The sequence below is a fragment of the Chroicocephalus ridibundus genome, chromosome 22, assembly GCF_963924245.1.
Source record: "Chroicocephalus ridibundus chromosome 22, bChrRid1.1, whole genome shotgun sequence".
NCBI lineage: Eukaryota > Metazoa > Chordata > Aves > Charadriiformes > Laridae > Chroicocephalus > Chroicocephalus ridibundus.
In genome coordinates, this window is record NC_086305.1 from 5,148,493 (window position 1) to 5,162,913 (window position 14,421).

Below are 14,421 nucleotides of genomic sequence, written 5' to 3' on the forward strand. Positions count from 1 at the left end.
CTGTCTCCTAATGGGACAAACACTTCCCCAGCCTCATTCATCCCCATATCCTCACCCCAGGGACGGCGGCACTGATTCAAGTATCCCCATTGCTCCCCTGGCTCCTCGCAGGTGCGTAATGGCAGCCACCTCGGGCATGACCACCGAAAGGCAATTCAGTTTATAGAACAAACCGGAAAGTATCATCACTCCTTCATGTGGGCTTAGTTAGAAACAAGACAGTTCTTGCTGCAGTTTGCCCTGACATCACTAGTCTTCAGAGTTAACAGCCATCTTGTGGGTACAGCCAGCCCCCACCTCTCTGTGCTCTCGCTGCAGCCTCTTTGCAAGCACCGGTGGATGCTGTATTCCCAGATTTTGACCCGGGTGAAGCTTTCTGATGTGGGAAACTGGCAATAGGTGCAGCAAGACACCACCGCAAAGCTCAGCGTAATGATTTCTTTCCATCGCACAGAAATATTTCACTTAAACCCTCCCTTTCTCCAGTTTCCTAGAAGTGGCATTGGGTTTGTTTTGTGGCAGGTTTTGGAAGAAATGTGATCCGGGTCTTCCGTTCGCTGTTGTGCAAGTCGGAGGGGTGCAGGTCGGGGCAGGCGGCGTGTGCCGGCCGGGGTGCCGGGGGGCAGGGGGGGGCAGGCACGTGCAGCCCAGCTGGGGCACCCCAGGCACCCCGCTGCGGGCTGGAGAGGTTTCAGCTATCCTGGAAACCATTACAAATTTCACAGGACAAACAAACAAACAAAGATCCCAAAATAGAAGAGTTCCGATTGGAAAACTGCGAAAGAGAAATCCTGTTTATACAGATATTTGTGGGAAAAGCACCAGGAAGAAAACAAAGAATAAAGCAAATTGACTGACAGGTCGGGAGGTAGCTTGGACGGGGGAGACTTGCTTGGGTTTGGGGACAGATTAAAGCCAAGATAAATTGCTGGGGACGGTGGGTGCCGTGCTGGGGGTGGCAGGGCTGACCGGAGCGGAGCAGGAGGAACACCCATCCCCAGCCCTTGGGGCAGTTTTGGGGCTGGACCCAGCCCGTATGGGACCCGCCGGCTCTGCCCGGAGGAGATCGGTGTGTTGAGTGGTGCCGGTGCTCTGGGCAGCAAGGGAGGGCTGCGAGCACATTAGCCACGCTTGGATTTAATCAACCAAAAGGAAAAACAATAATAATCCCCAAATGGGGTGCAACTGCACCACAGAAGTCTGGGGCTGCAGGGGTGGCTCTGTATATACGGAGGACGGGAAGCAAGCTTGTCTCTGCTTCCAAAAGTCCTCCGGCCTCAGCAGGGGGGAACGGAGCAGCCTGGAGCGGGCAGGAAGGAGCCCAGCCCCAGCAGCGGGGCCGGAGCCGAGCGGGGAATACAACCCAGATGTGCCTGCTTTCATCCAGCTGTGCGTCTCCGGGACCCCTCTTGCAGGACTGGGGCTCCAAGGCATGTTCAGGCCTTCCCCACGCCTCTCCAGTGCAGAGCTGGGGGGATACTGCCGCACAAAGGCCTTCACCTCCCCAGGACGACGGCATCAGCGCCAGGGGTGTCTGAGCAGGACACGGGGCAGGCGCATGGCAGCACGGTGGCTCGTCCCCAACACAGCCCGGTGAGCAGAGCGCCACCCGCATGCCACCGGCAGCTGAGAACGCTCACAGCTCGCCACATGCAGTGACTCCTCCTTGGCGGCAAATCCTGAGCGGTGGCACTCAGGGGCGCCGTGGGGTGACATGCAGGGAAGCCATGGGTCCCCTCCGGCTCCAGCCGTGCCACCCACCTCAGGGCAGCTTTGGGACCACTCTGCCGGGAGCATCTCCTGTGTGGGCTCCCCTGCCTGGTCTAGTCCCAGGGAGGAGGGTGAGCTCTTAGACATACCTAAACGCTCTTAAATACCCTTTAAACACCCTTAAAGATAAAGATGCAAACTGGGGTGGAGATAGCCTCCCAGTGCTCCCCATCACATCCGCACCCCCAACCCTGCGCTGGCAGCTCGTGCTCGGGATATGCTCAGCATCGGCTTGCACCCGGCAGGTTCCTGTGTGGAGGGGCTGAAGCCCCCGGCTCCCGCCTGCTTGGACGCGGGAAGCAGGTCCTTCATCCTCAGCAGCAGCAGGCAGAGCCATGGGCAGGCACCCTTGGGCCATCTCCAGGCGTTTCTGAGGACCAGGCAGTCGCTGGAGCCAGGACTAACTCAGCCACTCCTCCATCAGCCCTTCCCGGCCACTTCCCCGAGAGGCCGGGCAACTTTGGAGATGGTCAAAACTCCCCAGGATAAGGCCCTGAGCAACCTAAGCGAGGATCTGCCCACCACGGGGGTTTGGATCCGTCACCTCCAGATGTCCCTTCTGACCTTCACCACCCCACCATCCTCAGCCAGCTCAGCAGGAAACTCTGGCTCTGGCAAAGCATTACCTTGGGATGAAGTTGGGCACAGTGCATGGATCTTTTGTGCCGCTCATCGGCTGCTTTCTTTGCCGTGGGATGTTGGGATTTCCTTCATCCTCTCCCCAGCCACCTCTGCTGTCGTTCTGGACCTGCCACCCAGTCCCACGGTGAATTGCACACCCAGGGACACCCTCAGAGGTGCCTCTCTGCAGGACCCGGTGCCACGAGTGCTCCAAGGGTGACTGGGCTGAATACATGTTTCCACCACCTCCTCTTCCTAAGCATGGAGGAACACCATGCCAACATGCGTGCCGGGGCTAACCTCTTCCAGCTGCCACCGGCTGCAACGTTAGTCTGATTGCACTTGGGCTCAGGAACCACGTAAAATCAGTTGCTGACCTCACCTAAAATTAAAAAGAAAAATAATAATAATGAGAAGTGCTGAGAAGGAGAGGTGAGAACCCTTGCAAGGCCCCAGGAGGTACATTGTGCTGCAGCATCTCCCATGGCCATGCCGTGTCTCTCTTGGTGGTGGCTTCTCTCCCATCCAAGCACAGCTTTGTCCTGTTGGAAATCAGGATGCTGCGTTGCAATGTGAGTGCTGGAGATGCTGTAGAGACCACAAAAAAGAGACAAATCTGGCTTTGGGAGGGGTGTAGGTGCCCCTATGAAAGCAAGCCCTTCTGGGACAGACCTGCCAGGGCACAGCTGAAGACTTCTGCAGAGGCTGCTCTTGGCATGGGGTGCTCCGGGAGGGAATGGCCCTAGGAAATGGAGGGATTGGAGTTTTAGAGAGGAGAGGCTCAGCGCTCCCTTAATGGCTGGCTCACTCCTTCTCCTGTCTTCCCAGTGTTTGTTTTTGCAAGCATTAATATGCTGGGGTTGTTTTCTTTAGCGCACGTCAGGTCTGGAGGGTTTCACTGGGGGTCTGGGATCTGGGTGACCTTGCCCCATCGGAAGACCTTCCCAGGAGCGGTCTACAGAGCCTGGCCCATGGTTGCCCCAGGTCCCCATGGCCCCGGCAGGAGCCACAGAGGCGCCCCCGCCACAAAGACCACCTGGCCGGAGCCCACAGGGTGCTGCGAGATGGTGGGACCAGCAGGGCGAGCAGCAGTGATGGGTGCTGTGGGTCTTCTCTCTGAAACGAGGAGGCTTCACCTTGACGTGCCTGGCTGCGCTGCAAAACCGCATCGCATGACACCCTCCTGCTCCGCAACCCGCAGAAGGCAACAGCCGTCCTGCCAAAACCCCAGTAGCTGCTAAACAAACAATTTAATGCAAACCAGCCTCAATGGAACAGGAGCAAACGTGCCCAAGAAAGCGTCGAAGCCATTAGAGGCGCAGCAAAAGCACATGACGGTGCAAAGGCTTTGCAGAGCGCTCAGGAAGCACAGCCTGGTACAATTTGCATCTTTTAACTAACGTTTTCCTAATGACGTGTGTAATACGGTTAGTGATATGTAGTTTCCATCTATCCCGCAGTGTTTGCTAAGAGCCCAAAGGTCAGCCTGGCTGGTTGTCCCCACACCTCGCCCTGCTGTATCTGGCAGGGTTGGTACCAGCACCTTCTGCCTCAAACCACAAGGCAGTGAAATCCAGAGCGTAACAGGGAGCCTCTGGCACGTGGAAGAGGTTTGGGAGTTGCTCGTGTTTGGCTTGGCTGCCTCCTCTTGACCAGTCAAGCTGTCATTGATCCACCAGGGTTTAAACCGGCCCCAAGCTGATGTCCTGCCGGCTGACAGCGAGCTGTGAGCAGAGCCTGGACATTTCCCTTTGCTTTTCCAGCATTTCCTGGTTGCAGCTGCAAAAGGAGCCTGAGCAGGATGCACGTCTGGGTACCTGAAAAGGATGCCCATCTGGGCATCTCACAGGGATGTGCCAGGACTTTGGGCAATGGCTTTGAACTGGAAGAGGGGAGATTGAGGTGAGATCTCAGGAAGAAATTGTTTGCTGTGAGGGGGGTGAGCCCCTGGCCCAGGTTGCCCAGAGAAGCTGTGGCTGCCCCATCCCTGGAGGGGTTCAAGGCCAGGTTGGCCGGGGCTTGGAGCAACCTGGGCTGGTGGGAGGTGTCCCTGCCCAGGGCAGGGGGGTGGCACTGGGTGGCCTTTAAGGTCTCTTCCCACCCAAACCCTTCCATGAGATGACTAAGAGGGATGCTAATCACACTGTTGCCCGTAGCAGCAGGGACTTGCAGCTTTCAGTGCTGCCTTTGAGCTGTGTGAGCGGGGGACGGACGACGGGCACAGGGAAAGGGCTGTGCAGCCATCCAGCTCTGGCCTCGCAGCAGCAGGCTCTCAAAGCACAAGATGTTTTCCAAGAGCATTTTGGCTGCAAGGCGGGAGGGTGCACGGAGCAGCCCAGCACCGGGCAGATGGGGAGGGAACCGGCAAGGCTGAGCTCTACCTTGTCTCCACGGGGAGATGAAGCCAGACTTCATTTCCACCATACACTTGGCCGCCCATCCCGCTGTGCATCCTCTGGAAGGTGAGAAAGGATCACCTGTGACCTCCAGTCTCTCCTGATCAAAGCCAGCCCCGGCGTGGTGGCCCCATGGAGACGAAGGCTGCTGTGGTGAAGCAACCTGCCTACAGCGACCCTGGCAAACCAGGGGCAGTTCAGAGCCCCAGGGGGCAACGCCTGTCCCCACACCGCGTGCCTTCCCAGTGCAGACAGGGATGCCCCAAGCAGGGTTACCCGGAGTGGTCCTTCATGCAGGAGGTGGGGAGGCACAGAGAGGAGCAGCACCCAGTCGCTCTGCCCGCTGCAAAGAGTTGTGAAAGGGGCAGCAATCCCCCAAAATGAGAGATTTGACAGAGGAGAGCTGCTGAGCGAGCCTGCTCCCAGGCTTGGGGTCAAAACCAGCTGCCACCACATGGCATGGGCACCTCGCCCTGATCATAGAATCACAGGGTTGGAGGGACCTCTGGAGATCATCTAGTCCAACCCCCCTGGCAGAGCAGGATCCCAAGTGGCGTCTACAGCCCGGCCATGGAATGGGTATGGGACACCGTGCAATGACACCTCAGATATCTTCCTTAGGCAGACATTGTCAAAGAGCCACTAAAGGCCCTGGATTCCCACCTCACTCGACACAGGGAGGGATGCGCTGCAGGTTGATGTTGCTCTAGGCTACCACTCGCAGCCTCGCTTGCCCCGTCGACCCTTTGGGAGATGACGGAGTTTAGAGACATGACCTATAGCGAGAGGAGATGCTGTGAACCACTGGGATGGAGTGAAAAATTGGACCCGGTCAGAAAATATGTGGTACGTGATGTCACACCAAATCTACTATGAACAAGTGTCCATAAACACTGAGGGGGAAAATCTAAGCAATTAAGTCATTTTAAATGTCAAATAGCCTATGGACCCCACATTTGGACATGACAGATGAACAAAAACATAGACATTAAAAATTCCTGAAAACTAACAAAGGAACAATGATTAATTTCTCTGTGTTCCAGGGCAATCGCATTATATACACACAAAGGAGTCATAAAAATTCCAGGATGACGGAACAAAATCCTTACAGAGCTCCACAGATAAAATACAACCATACTGGAAGGAGCTGGAACGGTCCAGGGAAGGAGCGCGCCTGGGGCTGGTTCGTATGTATCGCGCTGGATAAAACACCTTTCCCAGAGGATGCGACTGCAAGATTAGACCTGGTGAAAGTGCTGGTGAACGTGAATGCCATGTCCCAGCTCGGGATGGGACAAATCCTTCTTGCTTGCCAGCGGTGGTTCCCCCGTGCTTGCTGCGAACAGCCGCACGCGAGACGAGCCGGGCATTGTCCCCTTGTAAAACGCCAGCGTGACATGCCAAAGGAATGGAGGATGTGGATGCATCAGTGGTGGCACAAGCAAGGACAGCGCAGAAGATGGCAGAAAGGAAACAGATAAAGAGGTCAGCACCCTGGCCCTTGCTGCGGCCAATTTAAAACTCCTATTGAGCCCCAGGTGCCGGATTTGAGAATTTAGGAATGCAAGAAAATGAAGGGATAAAGTCAAATCCTTTCAGTCCAAGAGGAGGCTTCATTCTTCATTTAAGAGAAAGATATTCCAAACCAAAGCCACAAAGAAAATATCATTAAAAGAGGCCGCAGCGTTGCTTGGTGACTGTTCATTGGCTTTTTGTGGGATGTTTTTCATCAAAACCGGCTGTGTAGTCTGCAAAATTAATTAAGGAGGGTGCTGGGCGGTGCCAGGGGCAGAGGGGAGTTTAGGGGCCGCCCCCATGGGCCACAGACCCCGTACAAGGAGAACAGTCCCTCGAGTGCAGCAAAGAGCCACCTCAGCTCTGCAGCGATGGTCCCCCGGGACAGGAGTCACGGAGCGGCAGCAACCTGAGATCGGGGTCCCCGCATCCCCGGGAGAGCTGCATCCCCCGCGCTTCCTCACCGGCTGCATCCCGAGCAATCCCGCCCTCGCTGGAGGCTGCAGCCCGGCTCCGAGCCTGCTCGTAACTCACTCTCCACTGCTCGGCAGCCCGGAGCGGTGAACCCGGCCGATGGGGACGTCTTTTCTATATCCTAATGGTCCGTGAAACTTCAGCATGCTCAGGATACCCTGAGTCCCATCTGGGAAAAGATATGGAAAAAAAAACCCAAATGTGAGGCTTGTGGCAAAACGGTGTGAAACAGCTTGGGAAACGGCAAAACGCATCACAGCAAGAGAGGGGTGAAACAGGAATGTGGGGGGCACCGGTATTGCCCTCGGTGCAGGGGACCGGCCACGGCTGCGGAGGTGCCTGCACTCTGGGCTCAGCCGTGTCCCCACGTCCCTGCCTGGCCCTGGCCGGTGATGGCAGCAGCCGTGTCTTGCGCCTTCCCCGTCCCAGTCCCCTGACTTCCCGGCCAGGAGAGGTGTGCCGGGTGAGAGCCATGGCAACTCTTACACAGAGCGTCAACAAAAATCAGCAAAATAACGACTTTCTCATTGAAATCTCAGGGGAGGGGGAAAGGTTTTCAGGCCAGATCTGCCTGCCATAAAACAGGCTTTAAAATTTTTCAGCGGATGCCGAAGCGGAGCTAAGGCGAGAGCCTGCTCCAGCTCAGCCACAACCCAGCCTGCGGGGAGCGGGAGCTGGGGGAGCCACGGGCACGGGCTGTCCTGTGCTCCCGCTGTGCCGGGAGAGCCGGCAGGGATGCGGCGGTTTGTGCCAGTCCCTGCACTCGAGCCATCTCACCCCGGCTGCAGCAGCCTACGGATGGCTGGATCTCGGATACCAGCCTGGAGAGGTGGGAGAGGGACACCTTGGATTCATCCTATTTTTTTGTTTGGCATACATCTTGAAAAGCTATTTTCTTTTAAACCCAAATCCAGCGGTTGCCAGAAAAAACTGCTGTTTTATTTTTGAATGGCGCGATCTCAGTTCGAAGGCAGTTTTCTGCGCTGGGTGTGAAACGCTCCACCTTCGCAGGCTCTCAGGGACAGTCCTCCACCTTCCCCCGCGAGCAAAGGCAACCCTCCCTCCCGCCTCGCTGCTCAGCGGGGACTCAATTACACACATGAAGCTGACCCGGCCAAAACGCAGCCCAGAAGAGTTTGACACAAAGTTGGGAACCCGCCAAGAAATTCCTAATTGAAAGTGGTTACCGAAATGTCTATCAGTGGGGTCTCCGCCTGGTGAACTCTCCTCTGTCACCGTGAATTACGAGCCTGCTCTGGTTTGAAATGAGGCAGAGTAAATCTAATCATATTTTTATGAGCCCCTCTTCCTCTCGCACGGGCTGAGCTCTGGGCGCACGCTGTGCAGCAGAAGAGCAGTTGCTTTGCCTTTTTTTCCATATCTATCTCCTCCTTTGAGCGACCGGTTAGATTATTAACAGATTAAAAACTCAAGCTGTAATAAACTGAGTCCCCAAAAGCGAGTTGCAGCCACGGGCTGGGCAGTGACGGGCAGGCAGAAGAACAGATGTGATTTCCAGGGGCATGGATGCGTCCCTCCACCTTCTCCCTCTAACGCGGCCCAGACGGGATGCTTGGAAGGGACCGGGGTGCGGAGCTATTGGGGGAACACAGGCCACGTGGGTCACTCCTGGGGGCTGAGCAGGGTTGTTGAGAAGTGAAGCAAGAAGAGAAGTGCCGTTACATCGCTGGTGCTCCCGTCTCAGCCCCTGGCAGCAAGACTGTCCCAGACGCCTGCATTTCTCCCACCTCTACCTGAACCTGGAACCCCTCGACCGACACCGAGCCACAGCGGGCAGCCCCCGGCAATCCCCCAAATTTTCCAGGATCTTGCCCAGGGCCCCGCTCCGGAGCAATAACGAGTCACTGTACAGCACCCTGCCTGCTGCAGAGCTATCTCCAAAGGGCTGTTTCACACCTCCTCGGGCGTGAAGGTCACAGACCAGATGTTCTCCATCAGCAGTCAGAGCCTAATACATTTTAGACGGGATTTAAGCCCTGCAGTCAAATCGCCTTCGTTTTCTCAGAGGGAAGCGATATTCATTCTTTGAGCAGTATTTGGCTGGGAAGGGAAAGGGATGAACGTGGATGCACAAGGAGCGCGATCCTTGGGATAGAGAGCAGAGCCTGCCTTCCCAAGGTCTCTTCCAAAATAACTGCTGACAGCCAGAGATGCCTGACTGCTGGCAGCCAAGACGCTGCCCTGAGCAGCCAGCACGCCTCAGGGTACCGCACACAAACTCAGATCATCGCCCACCTTGGCAGAGCAGGGATGCTCAGAGGTTCAGCCGCCGACACACTGACGGGGAGCTGAGCTCTTACGATGCCACAAGAAACAGCCCAGCTGCTCGTGGGCTCCTTGCTGGAGGACCACCACCAGGAGCGGTCCTTGTTCTGCCACCAGCCACCCACAGGGACCCTAAGGATCTCATCTTCCAGCTTCATCCCTGGTGCTGGAACTGCAGCAAACCAGAGGGAGAGAGGACGGGTCTGTGACCCACAGGCATGTCCAGGAGGGAGGAACAGCTTTGGATACTATCCCTTCAGACACCAGCAGCCTCTGCTCCCAGCAGGACATCCCTCGGGGAGCTTCAAGCAGCAGCCATCAGCCCCATAGACCCATTTGCAGCCATGGACTTGGGGGCTACCAGTCAACCGCCGCAAACCAGAATGGGGGTTGCAACAGGATCAGCGCCGGTGTCACAGGGAGCAGCGTAAGGACCTTGTCCTGGGGCTGCCCAGGGAAGGCAGAGGAGGGGCCGCTCTCGCAGGAGGATTTATCTAATACCTTCAACGCTGTCGAACACAATAGCCTAATCTCCAGGACATGTGCCCTCCAAGGAGGGCTGCACTAGGATCGCTCTCACCAGTCTAACGGGAAACACCTCAAAGAGCAGCCCCGAGCCCGAGCCTCACCCGAGGCAGCTGAACCGGCCGCTTGGGCTCTGCTTCCTCCAGCCTGCACAGAAATAACCCAAGTCCTGATCAGACAGCCCGGTCACCAACTACGAGACAAACTCCGGAGAGGAGGGATCCTGTACCGAAAGCACGAGGAGTTGCTCCAGGATTGTTATCTCATACCAAAGCTGTTGCTTTGTGCTGCCTGTAAAGAAACCGTGCTCGTGCTGAATGCCCAAGCAGGGAGCGGCTGCCAGCTCTCGATTGACCGTTTAGCCAGACATAGAAAGAGACGGGCAGGTTCTTTCAGGGAAAGTCACATATTTTTGAGAATCAAAGATCAGGGAGAGGTCCCGTTCACTGGGAACACTGACCGGGAGCCACAGTGTGACTGGCATCAGGAGGAGCTCGGTCTGGAGCAGGGCGCTCTCATGCAGGTCAGAGCATCACAGAAACATGCTCCAACGTTCAGGTCCTGCCATGGCGCAGACCAAAGAGTTGCCTCCCTCCCTCCAATGCTTCTGCTGCAGAATTGCCTTCGCCAGATACCTGGGCAACATCCCTTGTGCAGGCGGTGACCTCCATACTGCCCTCAGCCTGGCTCGGGCTGACAGCAAAGTGACACGGTGACTTTGGGGAGCTCAGTTTGGGAGCTGCAGGTCCAGAGCGATTCAACATCCATCTGTGTCCTTACTGCAGATCCTCGTGGGGATCCTTGTGCCTCAGCCCTGGCAGCTCCTCAGGCCACATCCATGCTCCAGCCACATCCTCTGCTCCAGCACAAAGAGAGGGGGTTGGAGAATTGGTTTAATTCCTCCTGGCAAAGCGGCGTGTGAAGGACTCACCTGGCCCTGGCCATGCCCGGGAGGGCTCAGCCCAGGAGCGCTGCTCACTCCTCCCTCTCCTTTACATCCCAGCGGGGTATAATCCTTTAAAAGGCGCAGAGCTGGACTCAGCACGCTGCCATCCCGCACTACGGACCTGCTGGGCAACTCCAGCTCCGGCTGAGGGTTTGCAGCTGGAGCTGCCTCCACAGTCAGGCTTCCGACCATGCTGCCGGTGCTGGGAGAGCTGCTGGGGCAGAGGGGGTTCACTTCAAAGCCGTTCTGCCTCTTATAAAATCCCCCTGCCATGGAAATGGGGATGCCTGGAATTTACAGATGCCTGGCAGGTCTGGAAATAAAACGTTCAGAGCAGTTGGCTGGCTTGAGGAGGTTTTTTAAGTGTTGATATTATGGTGACATATGGAAGCATCAGCTTAGAGTGGAGCCTTGCACTGCACACACAGAGGCAGGTTTTGCCCCAAAGAGACGCAAAGCAGACAGGGAGAAGGTCCTTGTGCATCAGGATGGAGGAATAACCCAGCCGTTAAGCTGAACTGAGCCACATCCCGGCTGTGACGCGCAGAGCAGTGGTGGGGATCAGCCCTGAAAGAAGGGCCGGGGACACAGGCAGGGATCGCAGCAGGTATCCAGCAGCTGAGCTGCAGACATTTAAAAGAACCTCAAGCACAAGTGCAGTGCTGAGATCCCGCCTGCCCTTAGCAGAGACATGGGAGCAGGCTGCATGCGTGCTCCTAGTCAACACCAATGCAAAACAGGATAGATTTGCTGAAATCCCCGGCACAGACCGAAGCCAAAGCAACCTGCCCCCAGGACAAACGCAGCAGGAGCCTGTTATCTCCCCTCCTGAATGTGCCTCTGTTCCCAGCAGAGTCTTCCACCAAGGCCCAAGAACTCCAACGTGTGGCCAGCCTTCTGCTTCCCGCTCCTGACACACTGGCAAGGCCGTCCTGCTCCTGCTCCTCGGCTTTTAGCCATCGCCGCTCGCTCCAGGAGACGGCCAGCAGCCCTCGGGGATCGCTGCTGCTGTAGCAGGGACAGACCAGCATCCCAAGGGTCACCTTCAAAGGGCAAATCACTGTTGACCGTAGGAAGGTCTTTGGACACGATGCATTTTAAAATACGCATCTCCATTAAAAAGGACGCACCCAGAAAGGCAACCGAACCAGTCAGGAAAGCAATTTGCTCCATATTTATACTCTAAAAAAACGCATTTCAGATCCAGCCTTTCCAACCAAGCCCTCTGGGCTGGCATCCACCTCCCTCTCCACGGAGCGTGCTGCTCCTGCCAGACGAGCCCTGCGCACGAGCTCCACAGCCAATAAATCCTCTTCTGCATTAAACATTGCGAGCTTCAATTAATTAAGCGAGCACAACAACCACAGTCCCCTCAGCAATTAGAGAAGTGGCTGAGTAATTAGATGGAATGCTAATTTAATTTCCAGGAGGGGGAAAGAAAAAGAAAGGCAGGAAAAGAAGGAGGAGCAAATGGGATTACATTTGACGAGAGGGAAATTAAAAGTCACTTAATCATAGAGCAATTAAAGTTCCCCAAACTATATAGCTAGAAAAAAAAAAAAAAAAAACCCTAGAAGGACAGGACCACCAGCATGTGTTGTGAACGATGCTCACCCAAGTTAAAACACCAGCTGAAGGCCCATGTGTACATGGATTTGTATAACACCCACCCCAGCTTAGCCTTGCTTTTCCCCTTCGTTAGGGAACCGGGAGAAGGCTATTGCCTTGCAAACAACTGCTTCATCCTGGCCGTACCTCCTGATAATGCTCTTATCAGCCTTCCTCAGCTAAGTAAGATCAGTCGTCTTCTGCCAGGAGAAACAGAAATGCAAGGCAAGCAACTCCCCGCAGCCCCGAGGCTGTGCCGCAGGGAAAACTGGGGCTGGTGGCCCAGGGCACGGACAGGCAGGGTCACCCCAAGCACGGGCAGCTCCCGGGCTGGGGGTCACCCCTCACCGGCTTCAGGCTCCGAGCAGCTACACCCCACGTGGCACGTGCCCTCCCAGCAGGTTGTCTCCTCTCTGCATATTTTTACATCTGTTTCTGATTTAAATATTGCCTTCCAGCTGTTTGGAGCACCAACAGGCTTCACCCAGGACCTTCCTGACAGACCGTGAGTGGTCCCACAACAAGCGATGCCCGGAGCCCACCCAAGGGTTTGCTAGAAGGATTAGAAGCTAAAGTGGAAAAATTTCCCCCCTTGGGCACAAGATATGGGCAAGACATTCAGCATGGAATTTGCCAGAGGGCTGCCAGCCCCCAGGAGGTGTGAGGTCTGGTGCCATGGGATGGGCTGGAGCACATGGGATGGGGCGGCAGAGCCATCGTGGATACGCGTCCCCCGGCCCCTCCACGCTCAGCGAGGAGCAGGGGTGGGTGCCAGGCTCTTGGGTGCGATGAAGCTGCCTGAGTTCAGTTCCCGGTGGCTTCCTGCCTTATCCCAGCCTGCGGTGAGGTTTGGAGATAAAGGCAGGTTTTGTTCGGTTTAATTAGAGCTGGCATGGCAGAGCTTCTTGCTGCCAAGGACTGACAGGCAGATTAATTAATCCGCTCACCGTTGTCACTCAGACGGCTCTTCAGCAGCAAAGTGGGGGGAACCCTGGAGAGGAGCAGAGAGTCTGAGCAGCGCAGAAAAGCTGTTGGAGACAGGGGATGGAGGGAGATGGTTTTTCCCTGTCGATGCTCTTCCCCTTTTCCCCTCCAGGGCTCAAACCTCCTCCTGCCGGAGCGTCTCCCCAGGGCTCTGGAGCTCCACTAGCCTCCTACAAGAGCGTAACTCCTTTAGTTACAGAGCTGCAAGACTCAAACCCTCCACCATAAAACCATCCGGGACCAGGGCAGGGGTTTTGCAGAGGGTAAAAGAGGGAGTTAATGCCCCTGCAGACCTTTGGGAAGCAGCAGATGGTTTGCTTAGCACTCAAAGTCTGATTTTGTTACAGAAAGCCGTGTGAAACAAAGCAGAGCAGAAACCTCGTGCGAACGCTGTGCCTCCAGCCAGCGAGCAGCCCGCCAGGCTGCGAACGCCCCTGCTAATTCCAGTACCCACAACTCACTGGCTTTTAATTACGATGTGGCGCATTCACAGCAACCCAGGAGGAAAAAAAACTCTTTTCCACCAAACAGCTGCATCTGAAATGTTGTTCGAAGGCTGGAAGCAATCACCAGCAGCAGTGAATGGAGGTGCAGCAGCAGCTCGGAGCGCTGGACTCTGACTCAGGGCCAAGATAGATGTTCCCAGCTCCGCCGACATGTCACGGGCAGGGTTTAGTGCTCACACCCTGCTCTTCCATGGGGACGGCTGCTTCCCACCTCCAGCCGGCGGCCCTGCGTGCTGATGGAGGCAGGTGTGCAGGCAGGATTGTAGGCTACAGCAGGTACAGACTTGCCGAGGAGAAAAGAGGAGCAGGAGAGCCGGGACCGAGTCCCTGGGAAGGCTCAGGGGGAAGAGTTGTGGCCACTCGCGCTCAAGAAAAATGAGGGGAAACCAGGATGGATGAAGAGGAACTGGGAATCAAAAGAAATAGAGTGTCCAGCTTGCAGGCAAGGACTACAGGAGCTGGCCTTTTCAGCCTGGGAAACCAAGGAGCGAGGAGGTAGGACGGAGCTCTGTAAGCACCCTTGCAGGCAGGGGAGACTGCAGAGATAAAGGGGGGCGATTTAGGCTAAAGAAGAGCATCTGCTCTGGTATAAACGGGCTGTGTATAAACCTGGAGAATGGCTCACAGTCATTAGGGAGACAGAAGCAGCTTTGCTAAGCAAAAGCCCAGCTGCTTTGGGGTAAGACCATGCAATATATGAACTCTGTACAAGGGCCCTTTCCCCTCCACGGTTCCTCCGCGCGTCGCCCCATAGACAGCCTGGCCCCAGCGTGCTCCCCTGCGGCAGTAC

At 56.0% G+C, this 14,421-nt stretch overlaps 1 long non-coding RNA gene across 12 annotated transcripts in view; it reads right to left on the bottom strand.

The window, feature by feature from the left end:
- Window positions 1-5,835: 5,835 nt before the first annotated feature.
- LOC134526403 (uncharacterized) overlaps window positions 5,836-14,421 on the bottom strand; it is a 38,773-nt gene continuing 30,187 nt past the window's right edge. For 9 of the 12 annotated variants that reach the window (XR_010073968.1, XR_010073962.1, XR_010073964.1 and 6 more), the window contains one exon: window positions 5,836-6,945. This is a non-coding gene — a long non-coding RNA (uncharacterized LOC134526403). Of the gene's footprint in view, window positions 6,946-12,202; window positions 13,170-13,335; window positions 14,168-14,421 lie in introns of those variants that run through there. The other 3 variants (XR_010073960.1, XR_010073958.1, XR_010073961.1) reach the window with 3 other exon arrangements.